General features: G+C 48.3%; 2 protein-coding genes across 2 annotated transcripts in view; both read right to left on the reverse strand.

The window, feature by feature from the left end:
* Window positions 1–6163, reverse strand: part of LOC117887138 (zinc finger protein 160-like) — a 17466-nt gene extending 11303 nt beyond the window's left edge. Inside the window, exon 1 of the mRNA XM_034789418.1 lies at window positions 5891–6163. The gene's annotated coding sequence lies outside the window, so the exon portion shown is untranslated. The remainder of the gene's footprint in view (window positions 1–5890) is intronic.
* Window positions 1–18630, reverse strand: part of LOC117887172 (zinc finger protein 501-like) — a 1015593-nt gene that overhangs the window by 156445 nt on the left and 840518 nt on the right. The gene's annotated exons all lie outside the window — the stretch shown is intronic.

Genomic DNA, 18630 nt, shown 5'->3' on the forward strand with positions numbered 1-18630 from the left:
TTGGATGGGTCGGGAGTTTGGGGGGGGCTGTCAGGGGGGCAAGGGTGTGAAGAGGGGTTGGGACAGTCAGGGACAGGGAGCGGGGGGGTTAGATGGTCTGGGGGGGCTGTCAGGGGGCAGGGATGTGGAGAGGGGTCAAGGCAGGCAGGTAGCAGAGGGGGTTGGATGGGTCAGGAGTTCTGGGGGTCCTGTCAGGGGCGGGGAGCAGTTGGATAGGGCATGCGAGTCCCCGGGGGTCTGTCTGGGGGTGGGGGTGTGAATATGGGGTGGGGGTGTGAATATGGGTCAGGGCAGTCAGGGGACAGGTAGGGTCGTAGGGCGTTCTCAGGAGGGGGCAGTCAGGGGACAAGAAGCAGGGCAGCTTAGATAAGCGATGGAGTCCTAGGGGGCAGTTAGTGGCAGGGGTCCCAGGAGGGGGCAGTCAGGGGACAAGGAGCGGGGGGGTTGAGGGGTTCTGAGGGGGGCAATCAGGGGATGGGAAGTGGGAGGGTGGGGATGGGGGTGGGGCAGGGGCGGGGCTAGAGCAGGGCTCCCCCCCCCCCCCCCCGTGTCCTATTTTTTGCTTGTGGAAATACGGTAACCCTAAGCATCATGTGCCCCAGGAAACTCAGCTAGCTCTAGGGCTCTACAATCCTGAGCAGAGAGATTGACACCGGCCTTCTCTTCCTTAGCAAAACCTCTGCTGGGGGCAGCTAATGACCAAGCCTCCCCGTGCTGCCCCTGCAGTCCCCAGGAACAGTCAGGCCAATGCTGATCTCATTTGCCCATCTGGACTCACACTGGAACTGGAGAACCAGTTCAAACCAGTATTTCATACTTGAACCAAAATGGGGGAGTGGCAATATATATGAAAGAAAGCATAAGAAACAAATGAAGTAAAAATCTTAAATGAACCAAACTGTACCATATAATTGCTATAGATAGTAATTCTATGGTCTAAAAAGAATATAGCAGTAAGGATATATTACCGACCACCTGACCAGGATGATGAAATACTCAGGGAGATTAGAGAGGCTATTAAAATAAAAAACTCAATAATAATGGGGGATTTCAACAATCCCCATATTGACTGGGTACATGTCACTTCAGGACAGGATGCAGAGATAAAGTTTCTTAACACCTTAAATGACTGCTTCTTGGAGCAGCTAGTCCTGGAACCCACAAGAGGGAGGCAATTCTTGATTTAGTCTTAAGTGGAGCACAGGATCTGGTCCAAGAGGTGAATATAGCTGGACCGCTTGGTAATAGTGACCATAATATAATTAAATTTAACACCCCTGGGAAAACACCACAGCAGCCCAGCATTTTAGCATTTAATTTCAGAAAGGGGAACTACACAAAAATGAGGAAGTTAGTTAAACAGAAATTAAAGGATACAGTGCCAAAAGTGAAATCTCTGCAAGCTGCATGGAAACTTTTTAAAGACACCATAATAGAGGCTCAACTTAAAGTATACCCCAAATTAAAAAACATAGTAAGAGAACCAAAAAAGTGCCACTGAGGCTAAACAACAAAGTAAAAGGAGCATTCAAAGGCAAAAAGGCACCTTTAAAAAGTGGAAGTTAAATCCTAGTGAGGAACATAGAAAGGAGCATAAACTCTGGCTCTGGCAAATGAAGTGTAAAAATATAATTAGGAAGGCCAAAAAGAATTTGAAGAACTGCTAGCCAAAGACACAAAAAGTTATAGCAAAAAAAGTTTTAAGTACATCAGCAGCAGGAAGCCTGCTAAACAACCAGTGGGGCCACTGCATGATCAAGATGCTAAAGGAGCACTAAAGGACGATAAGGCTATTGCGGAGAACTAAATGAATTCTTTGCATCGGTCTTCACAGCTGAGGATGCGAGGGAGATTCCCAAACCTGAGCCATTCTTTTTAGGTGACAAATCTGAGGAACTATCCCAGATTGAGATGTCAATAGAGGAGATTTTGGAACAAATTGATAAACTAAACAGTAATAAGTCACCAGGACTATATGGTAGTCACCCAAGAGTTCTGAAGGAACTCAAATGTGAAATTGCAGAACTACTAACTGTAGTCTGCAACCTATCATTTAAATCAGCTTCTGTACCAAATGACTGGATAATAGCTAATTTTATCCAGTGACACCAATTTTTAAAAAAGGCTCCAGAGGTGATCCCAGCAATTACAGGCCGGTAAGCCTGACTTCAGTACCGGGCAAACTGGTTGAAACTATAGTCAAGAACAAAATTGTCAGACACATAGATGAACATAATTTGTTGGGGAAGGGTCAACATGGTTTTTGTAAAGGGAAATCATGCCTCACCAATCTACTAGAATTCTTTGAGGGGGTCAACAAGCATGTGGATAAGGGGAATCCAGTGGATATAGTGTACTAAGATTTTCAGAAAGCCTTTGACAAGGGTCCCTCACCAAAGGCTCTTAAACAAAGTAAGCTGTCATGGGATAAGAGGGAAGGTTCTCTCATGGATTGGTAACTGGTTAAAAGATAGGAAACAAAGGGTAGGAATAAACAGTCAGTTTTCAGAATGGAGAGAGGTAAATAGCGGTGTCCCCCAAGAGTCTGTACTGGGACCAGTCCTATTCAACATATTCATAAATGATCTGGGAAAAGGGGTAAACAGTGAGGTGGCAAAATTTGCAGATGAAACAAAACTACTCAAAATAATTAAGTCCCAGGCAGACTGTGAAGAGCAACAAAAGGGTCTCTTGAAACTGGGTGACTGGGCAACAAAATGGCAGATGCATTTATCAACACTGAATTTCAAAGTAATGTACATTGGAAAACATAATCCCAACTATATGCATAAAATTAGCTGTTACCACTCAAGAAAGAGATCTTGTATTGCAGATAGTTCTCTGAAAACATCCACTCAATGTGCAGCGGCAGTCAAAAAAGCGAACAGAATGTTGGGAATCATTAAGAAAGGGATAGATAATAAGACAGAAAATATCATATTGCCTCTATATAAATACATGATATGCCCACATCTTGAATACTGCATGCAGATGTGGTCACCTCATCTCAAAAAAGATATACTGGAATTGGAAAAGGTTCAGAAAAGGGCAACAAAAATTATTAGGGGTATGGAATGGGTGCCATATGAGGAGAGATTAATAACACTGGGATCTTTCAGCTTGGAAAAGAGACGAATAAGGGGGGATATGATTGAGGTCTATAAAATCATGACTGGGGTGGAGAAAGTAGATAAGGAAGTGTTATTTACTCCTTCTCATAACACAAAAACTAGGGGTCACCGAATGAAATTAATAGGCAGCAGATTTAAAACAAGCAAAAGGAAGTATTTTTTCACACAACGCACAGTCAACCTGTGGAACTCCTTGCCAGAGGATGTTGTGAAGGCCAAGACTATAACAGCATTAAAAAAAAAAAAAAAAACTGGATAAGTTCATGGAATCATAGAAGATTAGGGTTGGAAGAGACCTCAGGAGGTCATCTAGTCCACCCCCGCTCAAAAGGTTGGAGGATAGGTCCATCAATGGCTATTAGCCAGGATAGGCAGGGATGGTGTCCCTAGCCTCTGTTTGCCAGAAGCTGGGAATGGAAGACAGGGGATGGATCACTTGAAGATTACCTATTCTGTTCATTCCCTCTGGGGCACCTGGCATTGGCCACTGTTGGAAGACAGGATACTGGGCTAGAAGGACCTTTGGTCTGACCCAGTATGGCCATTCTTATGTTTATAATTTTGATTTATGGGACTGAACAAAAAAAAAAGGGGGCGGGGGGAGTTAAAATAAATATTCATTATTTTAAGCTCAATAAAAAAATTATTCAGTGATCTTATTTTAATTTTAAGACAAGAAACTAACTAGCCAATGGGCTGGTGATGGCTCCCAGAATGGCCTACTCCATAGTGAGAAGAAAATGAGAATAGAAGGGGGCCAGCCCACAAGCGCAGAGAGGGAGAGGAGAAGCTTGGGAGCTGCTTGCACACCATGGAAGGCAGAAGGGGGGACCAGAGGTAGAGGAACCACCTCTGAGATGCCCCCCTGAGGAGAGAAGAGGTGGGAGGCTCCCTGGGCCCTGAAGTTCATAACTCTTCAAATCCAGGGGCAAAAGTAATGGCTCCCCAACCTTCTCCCCTTAGACAGGCCTCCTCCCACCCTCTCCAACCCCTGGGGCAGCTCCTCCCTCAAGTTGCCCCACTTGAGGCAGGGTTCATGCTCCAAACTCCCTTCCCCACTGAAGCCAGCTGCAGGGCCCACTCCCAACCCCCCCACCCCTCCCAGGACACTATTTGATACCCTCCTCCAACCCCCCCACACCTACCCCCAGATAGATATGTTTCTTTCATACATATATCTTGATGCTAGATATCAATCCCCACTCTCAGCAGAGGACAAAGGCAAAAATTCATTACACCAAAACATGGAAGAAGATGGAAATACTTCAGTCAGAAGTAAGAAATAATGATGTCATAAAATCAATGTCAGACACGTCTGACACTGAAAGATGAATTGGAACTTCTTAAAGTTTGTGAAATTTCCAAAAAGGAAGAGATATCTGGATGAAGGAAAGCCCAAAAAATGATTGGGCCAATTCTTGATTCATTTGCAGATAAGCCACATCTCAAGAAGAAAGAAAACAGAGCAAACTACTGGGAACATCTGAAAAATGTCATGCCCAAGCTAAATCAACTAGCAAAAGTTCTACTGGCACTTCCAGCAACACAAGTGAGTGTTAAAATAAAATTTCCAGGCCTCAAATGTATCCTTCCACTGCAGAGATCCAATATTATAAAGCAAAGATCTTATTTTAGGTTGCTCAAACAAATTGTGCATAAAAAAATTGTGTTCTTTTGACAACACAAAAACGCTAGGAAAACTCATGTAAAGTTAAAGTTAAAAAATAAATAAAGAGCCAAAAAATGAAAACAGTTTCCATTTTAAGCTGCAGCTCTCTTTTCTGAATTTACCTCCATGAAGATTGAAATATGATTTAAAACAGTAACTGAAGTTTTATTTTTGTTTCTTTGGGTGGCTTGAACCAGAAATGAAACTGAACATACTGAATGCAACTGAACCTGAACCAAACCAAAATAAAAACAGTTGGACTCCTTGCTTGCTGTTGCTAGCAGTGACTCTTGTTTGACCCAGAATCCTGCACAGAAATCAGAGCAGGGCCCTGTTCAGTCCTGTCAGACCCAAACATTTAACATTCAGGAGTTAGACTCCCAAATAGCAACATTGTCTTAAAAAGTTAGACTAAATTGGGGGCAGTGTGTGTGTGGGGGGAATATTTGCCTTGTAAATTCTGAGCCCTTAGGGGGAAATCCCCTGTCCACTCACCCCACTGGCTGCTGGGCAGGAAAGCCCCCTCTCCCACCCCATAGGCTGGGGGAGCTGCCATTGTATCTTTCACCATCCCCCTCCCTTCCCCTACCCTCTGGCTCTCCCTTCCCCAGCCAGTCTCTGCTTGCTCTCATGCCTCCCCACAGTCCCCCATTTCCTTCCCTTTATCCCCCTACTCAAAGTTTCCTTCTATTCTAGCTCTGTACCCCTGAGCCCCAGAATTCTCCCCCTGCCCATTGATTCCTGTGTATTCCATCAGCCTCCCTTCAGCAGCCCCACATCCCCATCCCACCCACTGCATCCCTGTTCACCCCCCTTCTGCCCCCTCAGACACCCCAGTTCCCCCTCAATGCCCTCTGGCTCTCAGATCCCCCTTCCCCTCTTCAGCCCCCTTCTGGCTCCTCATATGTTACTGTCCCACCCCCAATCCCCCCCACTCACTGCAAACCATGGGAGCTGGCAGCCATCTTTCCTCTGCCCAACGCAGGGAATCGCAGCCAGCCCAGCGGAGAGCAGCCTGGGGCATCCCCCTGCCCCTGCAGACAGGCTGCAACCGGGAGCGTCTCTCCCTGGGGAGGGGGACAGGTCTCACCTTCTCTCCACGTGGGGCACTGCCTGGGAGCAGGGCTCTGGGTCCCAGTAAGGGGGGGTCGGGACAGGCTGGGGTCTCTGCACTGGGAGAGTCTCTCAGGGAGCAGCGGGAATGTTCCTCCCTTGATAGGAAACTTCCCCCGCCTGCAGCCAGGGCTCTGGGGTCCCCAGCGGCAGCAGCCGAGGCCCTGGGGTCTTGCAAGGAACGTGGATTTCTCCGCAACAGAGTAACTGCAGCGACTGCAATTCACTTCCTGCTGCCAGACTGAGTGACCCCGGGAATCGCTCCGCCCGGCGCCTCCCGGGTCCTAGCGAGAGCCAGAGCACTGGGTCTCTTCTCTCACTGTCTCCGAGCCCTGCGCTGAGCTGCAAGGTCTGCTCCTGTAGTTCGGATCGTGGAGTTATCAGTGCTATGTTCTCTGGTTACACTGGTCTACAATTTTTGAGACGTTGTCTGCTTCAGAGATAAAATGTGCTATTTATTATGTATTTTGATGTGCTGAATTCAAATATGACAATTAAAACAACTGATTGGCTACTGTTTCTAAGATATTTAAGTTTTTACATTTTATGTCTATGTATATTGTGTAGATAGTACAGTTTTAATCATAAATTGTAAACCTAGGTCTTTTCGTGTGTATATGGTTGCTTTACATGATAATATTTCACCTGTCCTGTTTACGTAACACTTTAAAAATCAGCAAAAGGGTTATATAAATAAAATTTATTATGAAACAAAAGGCAAAAAACTATTATGTACGTCGTTTAGTCCTATTCAGTATCTACTTGGCGCTTGTATTCATTAAATGGAGCATCTCTTGTCACTGTCCAGCAATAGTCTGCAAGCATTGATGGGCTCCATTTGCCCTGATAGCGTTTCTCCATTGTTGCAATGTCCTGGTGAAATCGCTCGCCGTGCTCGTTGCTCGGCAGTTCGGTGGAAAAAAATCTAGATGAGAGTGCAAAAAATGTATTTTTAGTGACACGTTGCAACCAAGGCTTTTGTATGCCTTGAGGAGGTTTTCCACCAACAACCTGTAGTTGTCTGCCTTGTTGTTTCCGAGAAAATTTATTGCCACTAACTGGAAGGATTTCCATGCCGTCTTTTCCTTGCCACGCAGTGCATGGTCAAATGCATCATTTAAAAGAAGTTCACGAATCTGAGGACCAACAAAGACACCTTCCTTTATCTTAGCTTCACTTAACCTTGGAAATTTTCCACGGAGGTACTTGAAAGTTGCTTGTGTTTTGTCAATGGCCTTGACAAAGTTCTTCATCAGATCCATCTTGATGTGTACAGGTGGTAACAAAATCTTCCTTGATTCAACAAGTTGTGGATGCTGAACACTTTTCCTCCCAGGCTCCAATGACTGTCAGAGTGGCCAATCTTTCTTGATGTAGTGGGAATCTCTTGCACGACTATCCCATTCACAGAGAAAACAGCAGTACTTTGTGTATCCAGTCTGCAGACCAAGCAAGAGAGCAAGAACCTTCAAATCGCCACAAAGCTGCCCCTGATGTTGGTCATAGTTTATGCACCTCAAAAGTTGTTTCATGTTGTCATAGGTTTCTTTCATATGGACTGCATGACCGACTGGAATTGAAGGCAAAACATTGCCATTATGCAGTAAAACAGCTTTAAGACTCGTCTTCGATGAATCAATGAACAGTCTCCACTCATCTGGATCGTGAACGATGTTGAGGGTTGCCATCACACCATCGATGTTGTTGCAGGCTACAAGATCACCTTCCATGAAGAAGAATGGGACAAGATCCTTTTGACGATCACAGAACCTGGAAACCCTAACATCACCTGCCAGGAGATTCCACTGCTGTAGTCTGGAGCCCAACAGCTCTGCCCTACTCTTGGGTAGTTCCAAATCCCTGACAAGGTCATTCAGTTCACCTTGTGTTATGAGGTGTGGTTCAGAGGAGGAGGATGGGAGAAAATGTGGGTCCTGTGACATTGATGGTTCAGGATCAGAAGTTTCATCCTCTTCCTCTTCCTCATCTGACTCAAATGAGAATGATTCTGGTGCATCAGGAACCGGCAGTCCTTCTCCGTGGGGTACTGGGCGTATAGCTGATGGAATGTTTGGATAATGCACAGTCCACTTTTTCTTCTTTGACATACCTTTCCCAACTGGAGGCACCATGCAGAAGTAACAATTGCTGGTATGATCTGTTGGCTCTCTCCAAATCATTGGCACTGCATAAGGCATAGATTTCCTTTTCCTGTTCAACCACTGGTGAAGATTTGTTGCACAAGTGTTGCAGCATATGTGTGGGGCCCACCTCTTGTCCTGATCTCCAATTTTGCAGCCAAAAGAAAGGTGATAGGCTTTCTTAACCATAGTGGTTATACTGCGCTTTTGTGATGCAAAAGTCACTTCACCACAAACATAGCAGAAGTTATCTGCACTGTTCACACAAGTACGAGGCATCTCTGCTCACTTTGGCTAAACAGAAATGTGTCCCTTTGCAAAATCAAACACTGACAAATAAGAGAGCACGACACTGTATGATTTCTAGAGCTGATATAGGGCAATTTGTTCAGCAGAGTGATGTAAGCTTCGTTATGATTGCATCATCCATGACTTCTAGGAATAACATGATGCAATTCATATCATGTATAGCGCAATACCAGCTTCAGATTGCATCATTCATTGTTTTTGCCTAAAAAGCAAGTACTGTCCAAACCCTGTCATAGATTTATTCATAGATCCTGTCAAAGATGTATTTTAGTCATTTCTGGTTTAAATTGAGATCCCTTCCCTTTATAACTCACTTATCCTCCTCCATTCCCAAGTCATGGGGCGTATATACTGACCCAATAGAATATCTTGAAAACGAGAGCCAATCAACAATTTTAAGCATCGTTTTCGTTCTCAGTGACCCAGAATTAGTAAAGTTTGACTACATTTATTTCAGAAGCATTTTGGCTGTAGAGCAGTGTTATTTGTAGTCAAATTAACCCATCACCGGGCTGTAGGAAAAAACCTTCCAGTTCTCCTCCCTTTCCCCCACAGGGCTACCTGCTGCTCCTCACCCTGCCAGTGTAACATTGCCTGCAGGGTTTGCTACTGGTAGCAGTTATTAACATCTGTGTATTCTCCCTTTTGCTGCCCTGTCAAAATTTGCTGCTTCTGCCTTTCCCCATCCCACAGTCCCAGGGCAGTAAGTTGTGATGGATGGAGGCATTCCCACCACAATTTGGTACCTCTCACCTTTCCCCACTTTCTGGTCCAGGGGTAACAAACTGTGATGGATGGGGTTCATCTGTCATAGTTTTCCCATGGTCCCACCTGTGCCTTTCTCCATCCTTTGGTCCAGGGCTGGTAAATTCTGATGGATGGGGACATTCCCAACACAATTTTCTACCTCTCACCTTTCCCCATCCTCTACCTTTCCCTATCTCCTCATCTAGGGGTAGAAATTTTTCATGGATACGGGATATGCCTGTCACAATTTGCTACCTCTATCTTTGCCCATCCCCTTCAGGGGCACCAGAACGGAGGGGCCAAAGGGCCATGGCCCTCCCACTTTTGAAAGTGAACGGGCCTGTCCTGTCCACTTTCCTCCATGGACCCATCTCTTTCTCCTACCCCATATCTTTCTGCTGAGGCCCTGCCCCACGACCAGGCCAGAAGCTGGAGCCCATCCTGGATAAGAGAGGCCCAGGGAGCCCAGGCAGCTGTGGGGAGCCACAGATCCTCCACCTCCCTGGCGGGGGGGGGGGGCGAGAGCAGCCCCCGGGGGCCTCCTGTCCAGGGCAGATGGAGGGTCCATGGCTCCCAACAGCTGCCCGGGTGGCTCTTACCATTGCCTTGCACTTGCCCTGGATATGGGACATAGGCTGCCTGGCCCAACTCCAGCTTCCAGCTTCATCAGGGGGCAGGGCTTCAGGGGGAAGAGGAGGGGCAGGTGAGGGGCCACAGAAGGAGATTCAGATGTAGCTAGTTGTGATGAATCAGCATATGCTAATCATAGATTGGTTCTTTTACCTTTCTCCATTCCTGCTGCAGGGGTAACAAATTGTGATGGATAGGGACACACCTGTCACTGTTTTCCTACCTCAGCCTTTCCTCATCTTCAGGAGAGGGGTAGCAAATTCTGATGGATGGCCAGATTTCATCACAATTCGCTACCCTAACCTTTCCCTATCCTTTATCTTTCCCAATTCCTGGTCCAGAGGTCCAGGGGTGAAAGTGAGCCAGTACAGGCTGGTAAGAACCCGCACTGGCCCATACCCAGCCCACATTAAAGCGCTGCTGCAGAAGCACTTTAATGTCCCTGCCCCTTTTGCCTCCCCTGTTGGGAGCCCTGCTGGTAGGGTTGGTACCGGCAGGGCCGCCAATGGGGGGAAGAGGGGGGAGGAAAAGAGGCAACAACGTTAAAGCTTTAAGGACGATCCTTTGCTGCGACACTGCTTTAAGGATCCTCAAAGCGCTGCTGTGGCAAAGGACCGTCCTTAACATTGCTGCCCCTTCCCCCTGTTGGCAGCCCTGCCAGTAGGGTCTGTACCAGCAGAGCCGCCGACAGGGGAGGCAAAAGGGGCAGGGACATTAAAGCGCTGCCGCGGCAGCACTTTAAGGACGGTCCTTTGCCACGGCAGCGCTTTAATATTGGTGCGCCCCGGAGCTCCAGGCCCTTTAAATCAACACGGGAGCCCCGGGAGGCACAGGCCAAAGGCTGGCTGGGGGATGCTGACCCCCAGCCCTGCCCCTTCTGCCCAAGGCCCCACCCCTTTTGGGGGCCAGAGCCTCCCCCCCATACCGGTAAGTGTCCTCAGTTACTTTCACCCCTGCAGAGGTCACAAGTTATGACAGAGAGAGCCTGTCACAGTTTGCTACCCCCACCTTTCCCCATCCTCTGGTCCAGGGGTAACAAATTGTGATTAATAGGGGTGCACCTGTCACAATTTGCTGCTTGCCACCCTCTTTCCCCATCCTTTGGTCCTGATGTAACAAATTATGACACAAGAATTCATCTCTGTCACAAATTGCTACCATTGTGTAATCTCTATTTTAAATTTGGACACAAAGAAAGGTATTTTTATCATTTGGGAAAGCATTCTACAGAGTTAAACCTCAGGGCTATGGTATGTAACCTCCTGAATGAAGGTGTTATTTCTTTATTAATCTCTTTCCATTGTAGATTAGGTTGTCAGGAGTAGCTCAGGAACATGAATAGTGACCTGAGGACTGACTGTTACAAACCAGGGCACAAACCACAAACTGGCTGTGTGTTCTACAATTAGATTTCACCAACCAAGTATCAAGTGTGAACTCTTCAAGTACTGTAACAGCTTTACCATGGAGTTATAGACAATCCCCTAAGGGACTATAAATCTTTCCACCCATGCAAGTCTACCTTTGTGATAGATGGTCCAAATCACAACAATATTCTGGTTTCTCCCAATTCCAAAGGACCAGTCATTTACCCCAGGTCAACTGCACATCAGATCTCAAACCAAAGACAACACTTGTAACCAGTCCTATAATAAATTAACTAATGATTTATTGGCTAAGAGAAGGAAATGAGAGTTATTTAAAAGATTGAAGCAGGCAAATGTACACACACAAATGAGTTACAATCATAAGTTTCAAAAGGTAATAGTAGCTTCTATGATAAGCAAGCTCTGTACATCCTTTAGGACTAGCCCAATCTGAGGCCTTGGCTACACTTGCAGATGTACAGCGCTGTGAGTTAAACCTGACTTCGTGCAGCTGAGTAGGGAGAGCGCTGCAGTCTGTCCACACTGACAGCTGCCCAGCACACTATCGTGGCCACATTTGCGGCAATTGCAGCGCTATTGGGAGCGGTGCATTATGGGCAGCTATCCCACAGAGCACCTTTTCCCATTCTGGCACCGTGGGTTGTGGGAAGGGGGCATGGGTGCGGGGGATTCTAGGTCCTGTCCCAATGCCCCGTGATGCATCGCTTCGCATCCCGGAAATCCCTTTGTTTCCGTCCACCTTTAGCGCCATCTTTCAACGGTTTCTGTGCAGCACGATCTGTCTGCGGGAAATGGAGTCCGAACTGCTGAGGCATATGCTGACAAGTCTTCCCAGCACGTCACGTTTGGCTATTGAACTATTCCTTAAGATCCAAAGTGACAGAGAGAGTGAGGGTCAGGATTCCGACGATGCTATCGAGACGCGTAACGCGTACGACACGAAATTGCTTGTGGCATTCACGGACATGCTTAGCACCATGGAATGCCGCTTTTGGGTTCGGGAAACAAGCACCGAGTTGTGGGATCACATCGTCATGGAAGTCTGGGATGACGAGCAGTGGCTGCAGAACTTTCGGATGAGAAAAGCCACTTTCATGGGACTGTGTGAGGAGCTTGCCCCCACCCTGCGGTGCAAGGACACGAGATTGAGAGCTGCCCTGCCAGTGGAGAAGCGGGTGGCTATTGCAATCTGGAAGCTGGCAACTCCAGACAGCTACCGGTCAGTCGCAAACCAGTTTGGAGTGGGAAAGTCGACTGTTGGAATCATAGAATCATAGAATCATAGAATATCAGAGTTGGAAGGGACCTCAAAAGGTCATCTAGTCCAACCCCCTGCTCAAAGCAGGACCAATTCCCAGCTAAATCATCCCACCCAGGCTTTGTCAAGCCAGGCCTTAAAAACCTCCAAGGAAGGAGATTCCACCACCTCCCTAGGTAACGCATTCCAGTGTTTCACCACCCTCCTAGTGAAATAGTTTTTCCTGATATCCAACCTGGACCTCCCCCACTGCAACTTGAGACCATTGCTCCTTGTTCTATCATCTGCCACCACTGAGAACAGCCGAACTCCATCCTCTTTGGAACCCCCCTTCAGGTAGTTGAAGGCTGCTATCAAATCCCCCGTCATTCTTCTCTTCTGGAGACTAAACAATCCCAGTTCCCTCAGCCTCTCCTCATAAGTCATGTGCTCCAGACCCCTAATCATTTTTGTTGCCCTCCGCTGGACTCTTTCCAATTTCTCCACATCCTTCTTGTAGTGTGGGGCCCAAAACTGGACACAGTATTCCAGATGAGGCCTCACCAATGTCGAATAAAGGGGAATGATCACGTTCCTTGATCTGCTGGCAATGCCCCTACTTATACAGCCCAAAATGCCGTTAGCCTTCTTGGCAACAAGGGCACACTGTTGACTCATATCCAGCTTCTCGTCCACTGTGACCCCTAGGTCCTTTTCTGCAGAACTGCTTCGTAGCCATTTGGTCCCTAGTCTGTAGCAGTGCATGGGATTCTTCCGTCCTAAGTGCAGGATTCTGCACTTGTCCTTCTTGAACCTCATCAGGTTTTTTTCGGCCCAATCCTCTAATTTGTCTAGGTCCCTCTGTATCCGATCCCTACCCTCTAGTCTATCTACCACGCCTCCTAGTTTAGTGTCATCTGCAAACTTGCTGAGAGTGCAGTCCACACCATCCTCCAGATCATTAATAAAGATATTAAACAAAACCGGCCCCAGGACCGACCCTTGGGGCACTCCGCTTGAAACCGGCTGCCAACTAGACATGGAGCCATTGATCACTACACGTTGAGCCCAACGATCTAGCCAGCTTTCTATCCACCTTACAGTCCATTCATCCAGCCCATACTTCTTTAACTTGGCGGCAAGAATACTGTGGGAGACCGTATCAAAAGCTTTGCTAAAGTCAAGGAATAACAAATCCACTGCTTTCCCCTCATCCACAGAGCCAGTTATCTCATCATAGAAGGCAATTAGGTTAGTCAGGCACGACTTCCCCTTCGTGAATCCATGCTGACTGTTCCTGATCACTTTCCTCTCCTCTAAATGTTTCATAATTGATTCCTTGAGGACCTGCTCCATGATTTTTCCAGGGACTGAGGTGAGGCTGACTGGCCTGTAGTTCCCCGGATCCTCCTTCTTCCCTTTTTTAAAGATGGGCACTACATTAGCCTTTTTCCAGTCATCTGGGACCTCCCCTGATCGCCATGAGTTTTCAAAAATAATGGCTAATGGCTCTGCAATCTCACCCGCCAACTCCTTTAGCACCCTCGGATGCAGCGCATCTGGCCCCATGGACTTGTGCACGTCCAGTTTTTCTAAATAGTCCCAAACCACTTCTTTCTCCACAGAGGGTTGGTCACCTTCTCCCCATGCTGTACTGCCCAGTGCAGCAATCTGGGAGCTGACCTTGTGCGTGAAGACAGAGGCAAAAAAATAATTGAGTACATTAGCTTTTTCCACATCCTCGGTCACTAGGTTGCCTCCCTCATTCAGTAAGGGGCCCATACTTTCCTTGATTTTCTTCTTGTTGCTAACATACCTGAAGAAACCCTTCTTGTTACTCTTAACATCTCTTGCTAACTGCAACTCCAAGTGTGATTTGGCCTTCCTGATTTCACTCCTGCACGCCTGAGCAATATTTTTATACTCCTCCCTGGTCATTTGTCCAATCTTCCACTTCTTGTAAGCTTCTTTTTTGCGTTTAAGGTCAGCAAGGATTTCACTGTTTAGCCAAGCTGGTCGCCTGCCATATTTACTATTCTTTCTACACATCGGGATGGTTTGTTCCTGCAACCTCAATAAGGATTCTTTAAAATACAGCCAGCTCTCCTGGACCCCTTTGCCCTTCATGTTATTCTCCCAGGGGATCTTGCCCATCTGTTCCCTGAGGGAGTCAAAATCTGCTTTTCTGAAGTCCAGGGTCCGTATTCTGCTGCTCTCCTTTCTTCCTTGTGTCAGGATCCTGAACTCGACCATCTCATGGTCACTGCCTCCCAGGTTCCCATCCACTTTTGCTTCCCCTACTAGTTCTTCCCTGTTTGTGAGTAGCAGGTCAAGAAAAGCTTTGCCCCTAGTTGGTTCCTCCAGCATTTGCACCAGGAAATTGTCCCCTACACTATCCAAAAATTTCCTGGATTGCCTGTGCACCGCTGTATTGCTCTCCCAGCAGATATCAGGGTGATTAAAGTCTCCCATGAGAACCAGGGCCTGCGATCTAGCAACTTCTGCTAGTTGCCAGAAGAAAGCCTCGTCCACCTCATCCCCCTGGTCTGGTGGTCTATAGCAGACTCCAACCACGACATCACCCTTGTTGCTCACACTTCTCAACTTTATCCAGAGACTCTCAGGTTTTTCTGCAGTTTCATACCGGAGCTCTGAGCAGTCATACTCCTCTCTTACATACAACGCAACTCCCCCACCTTTTCTGCCCTGCCTGTCCTTCCTGAACAGTTTATATCCATCTATGACAGTACTCCAGTCATGTGAGTTATCCCACCAAGTCACTGTTATTCCAATCACATCATAGTTCCCTGACTGTGCCAGGACTTCCAGTTCTCCCTGCTTGTTTCCCAGGCTTCTTGCATTTGTGTATAGGCACTTAAGATAACTCATCGATCGTCCCTCTTTCTCAGCATGAGACAGGAGTCCTCCCCTCTTGCGCTCTCCTGCTTGTGCTTCCTCCCAGGATCCCATTTCCCCACTTACCTCAGGGCTTTGGTCTCCTTCCCCCGGTGAACCTAGTTTAAAGCCCTCCTCACTAGGTTAGCCAGCCTGCTGGCGAAGATGCTCTTCCCTCTCTTCGTTAGGTGGAGCCCGTCTCTGCCTAGCAGTCCTTCTTCTTGGAACACCATCCCATGGTCGAAGAATCTAAAGCCTTCTCTCCGACACCACCTGCGTAGCCATTCGTTGACTTCCACGATTCAACGGTCTCTACCCCGGCCTTTTCCTTGCACAGGGAGGATGGACGAGAACACCACTTGCGCCTCAAACTCCTTTATCCTTCTTCCCAGAGCCACGTAGTCTGCAGTGATCCGCTCAAGGTCATTCTTGGCAGTATCATTGGTGCCCACGTGGAGAAGCAGGAAGGGGTAGCGATCCGAGGGCTTGATGAGTCTCGGCAGTCTCTCCGTCACATCGTGTATATGAATCGTGTTCATGCAAGTTTGCAAGGCCATTAATCGCATCCTACTCAGAAGAACCGTGACTCTGGGTAACATGCAGGAAATAGTGGATGGCTTTGCACAAATGGGGTTCCCTAACTGTGGAGGGGCGATAGATGGGACGCACATTCCTATTCTGGCACCACCCCACCTAGGATCCGAGTACGTTAATCGGAAGGGGTATTTCGCTATGGTTCTCCAGGCGTTTGTGGATCACCGTGGGCGTTTCATTGACATTAACACAGACTGGCTCGGAAAGGTGCATGACGCATGCTTCTTTCGGAACACTTGGCTGTTCAGGAAGATGCAAGCCGGGACTTTTTTCCCAGAGCGGAAGATCACGGTAGGGGAAGTTGAAATGCCCATTGTGATCCTTGGAGATCCCGCTTACCCGTTAATGCTGTGGCTCATGAAACCCTACACAGGGAGCCTTGACAGCAGCAAGGAACGGTTCAACTACAGGCTGAGCCGGTGCCGAATGACTGTGGAGTGTGCCTTTGGCTGTTTAAAGGCCCGCTGGCGATCTCTGTATGGGAAGCTGGACTTGGCCGAAAGCAGCATCCCCACGGTTATATCCACGTGCTGTGCCCTCCATAATATTTGTGAAGGGAGGGGTGAAAGCTTCACTCAGGCATGGACCTCCGAGGTTCAACACCTGGAGGCTGAATTTGCACAGCCAGAGAGCAGGGCTATTACAGGGGCCCAGCGCGGGGCTGCAAGGATTAGGGATGCCTTGAGGGAGCAATTTGAGGCTGAAAACCAGCAGTGATATCTGGTGCCCTGCACGGAGTGAAGTGCAGTAGTTCCAATCTTTAGGAATCAGTGTCTGCTTAGGAGACAAGCAGACTTGCAGTGCCTGTTTATTTCCTGAGCTAAGGAGTCTTTTACTTTATGCAATAATAAAGAATGTTTTCAGAGCCAAAGAATCCATTTATTGAAAAGAAAAAAGGGGGTGGAGTGGGGAACAGTACAATCACAGATTCGGGTATGTCCTGTCTGGTGTGCTGTGCAGTGAGTGCTGCACTTCAGGGCAGCTATACTGCATGGTGATGGGGGTTGAGTGCAGAGGGTAAGGGTCGTGGTCTTCAGGGTTGGGTGGTGAAGATTCTGGTATTGGAGGCAGCGGGTGGCGTAAAGAACACGGAAGTTGGGGAAAGTGGATTGGAGGTGACAGTGGGGCACAACGGAAAGAGTTTTGGGACAAGGGCTGTAGAGGGGGGTGGCGTTTGTGATTTCAGTACTGCTCCTCTTTCTGCCTGGCTACCAGCTCCTGGATAGCATCTGCTTGGCGCTCCAGGATGCTGATGAACCTATCAGTGCTTTGCTGCCGGTGCGCGGTGCTTTGCTGCCGGTGCGCGGTGCTTTGCTGCCGGTGCGCTGCGTTTTCCTGGCGGATCCTGCTTTCTCTCTCCCTCCAGTCCTGTGCCTTCTCGTTCTCTTTAATAGATTGCCGCATCACTTCTTGCAGCATGTCTTCTTTGCTTTTTCACGGTCTCTTCCTGAGTCTTTGCAGTCTCTGAGCAGGTGATAAGAGGGACGGCTGAGGTCTCAAGGTTGATGCAGCTGTATAGGCAAAACATAACATTTAACAGAGGCAGCATTGTTTATACCAGACAGAGTAATGATTCCCCCCGCACTTAAGGAGTAGACAACACACAGGGTCTACACAATAGCATAATTTTCCCGTCTGAAACAGAGCACACATATCCCACGGGAGCCTCAAAATGGTGAGTAATGGGGACTGATTGTTTCAGGGCTGCACTGTCCTCTGGGTTTCTGTGCCTTGGAGAGAGCCAACAGCTTCAGGGGGCACCTACACTGAACACTGTCCCAACATTTTCCACAGGAGTTCGTCCTGGATGATATCTCGCTGCTGAGGGTGACCTGGGAAGCAAGGGAGGGTCTTCTACTGCAATGCGGCTTCCGCCCTGGCCCATATGCAGCTTGCCTGTGTGCAGCAATGGTTCCCCCGCCCCTCGCGGCACAGTGGTGGGGACACGTTAGCCTGCCTGGGACAAGGACCATGGTGGCTCTCCCTATAAACCTGTGCAAGCGCATTGCACACGTTCTGGATGAGACATTCGAGGAGATTACCGAGGCCGATTACCGCGATGTGATAAACCACATCAATGCACTATTCCGCATCTAGGCATGCATGTTTAACCCTCCTCTTCCAAAGAGCCCGCACCGAAAAAATTCCTTCCCGAAAAAAAAAAACGCTTACCTGGAACCTGCTCTTCTGTTTGTCCTCCACCAAGTACCGGCCGCTGCGACTGGTTACCATCCTCCTGGCTCGAGAAGAGCTCCTGGCTGCATGGCTCCAGGGATTCCGGGGTGTCTCCATCCGGCCCACCACCATCACTCCCGTTTTCCTCCTCCTCCTCCTCCTCCTCTTCCTCCTCCCCCCCCACACCAGCTCTGAAGTGTCCATGGTGGTGCTCGGAGTGGAGGTGGGGTTAACCCCAAGTATCGCATCCAGCTCCTTGTAGAATCTTCAGGTCGCGGGGGGAGCACCCAAGCGGCCATTTGCATCGCGGGCTTTGCGGTAGGCACTCCGCAGCTCCTTGACTTTAATCCTGCACTGCAGGGCGTCCCGGTCATGGCCCCTTTCCATCATGTCCTTTGATACCTTCCCGAAGGTATCGTAATTCCTACGGCTGGAGCGCAGCTGGGACTGGACAGCTTCCTTCCCACAAACACTGATGAGGTCCAGCAACTCGCCATTGCTCCATGCTGGGGCTCGCTTGACGTGTAGAGGCAGTGGTCACCTGGAAAGATTTGCTGATAGTACTCCACGCCACGCCGGGCTGAGCAAACAGGAAGGGGAT

The sequence above is a fragment of the Trachemys scripta genome, chromosome 14 (genome assembly GCF_013100865.1).
Source record: "Trachemys scripta elegans isolate TJP31775 chromosome 14, CAS_Tse_1.0, whole genome shotgun sequence".
Classification (NCBI taxonomy): Eukaryota; Metazoa; Chordata; order Testudines; family Emydidae; genus Trachemys; species Trachemys scripta.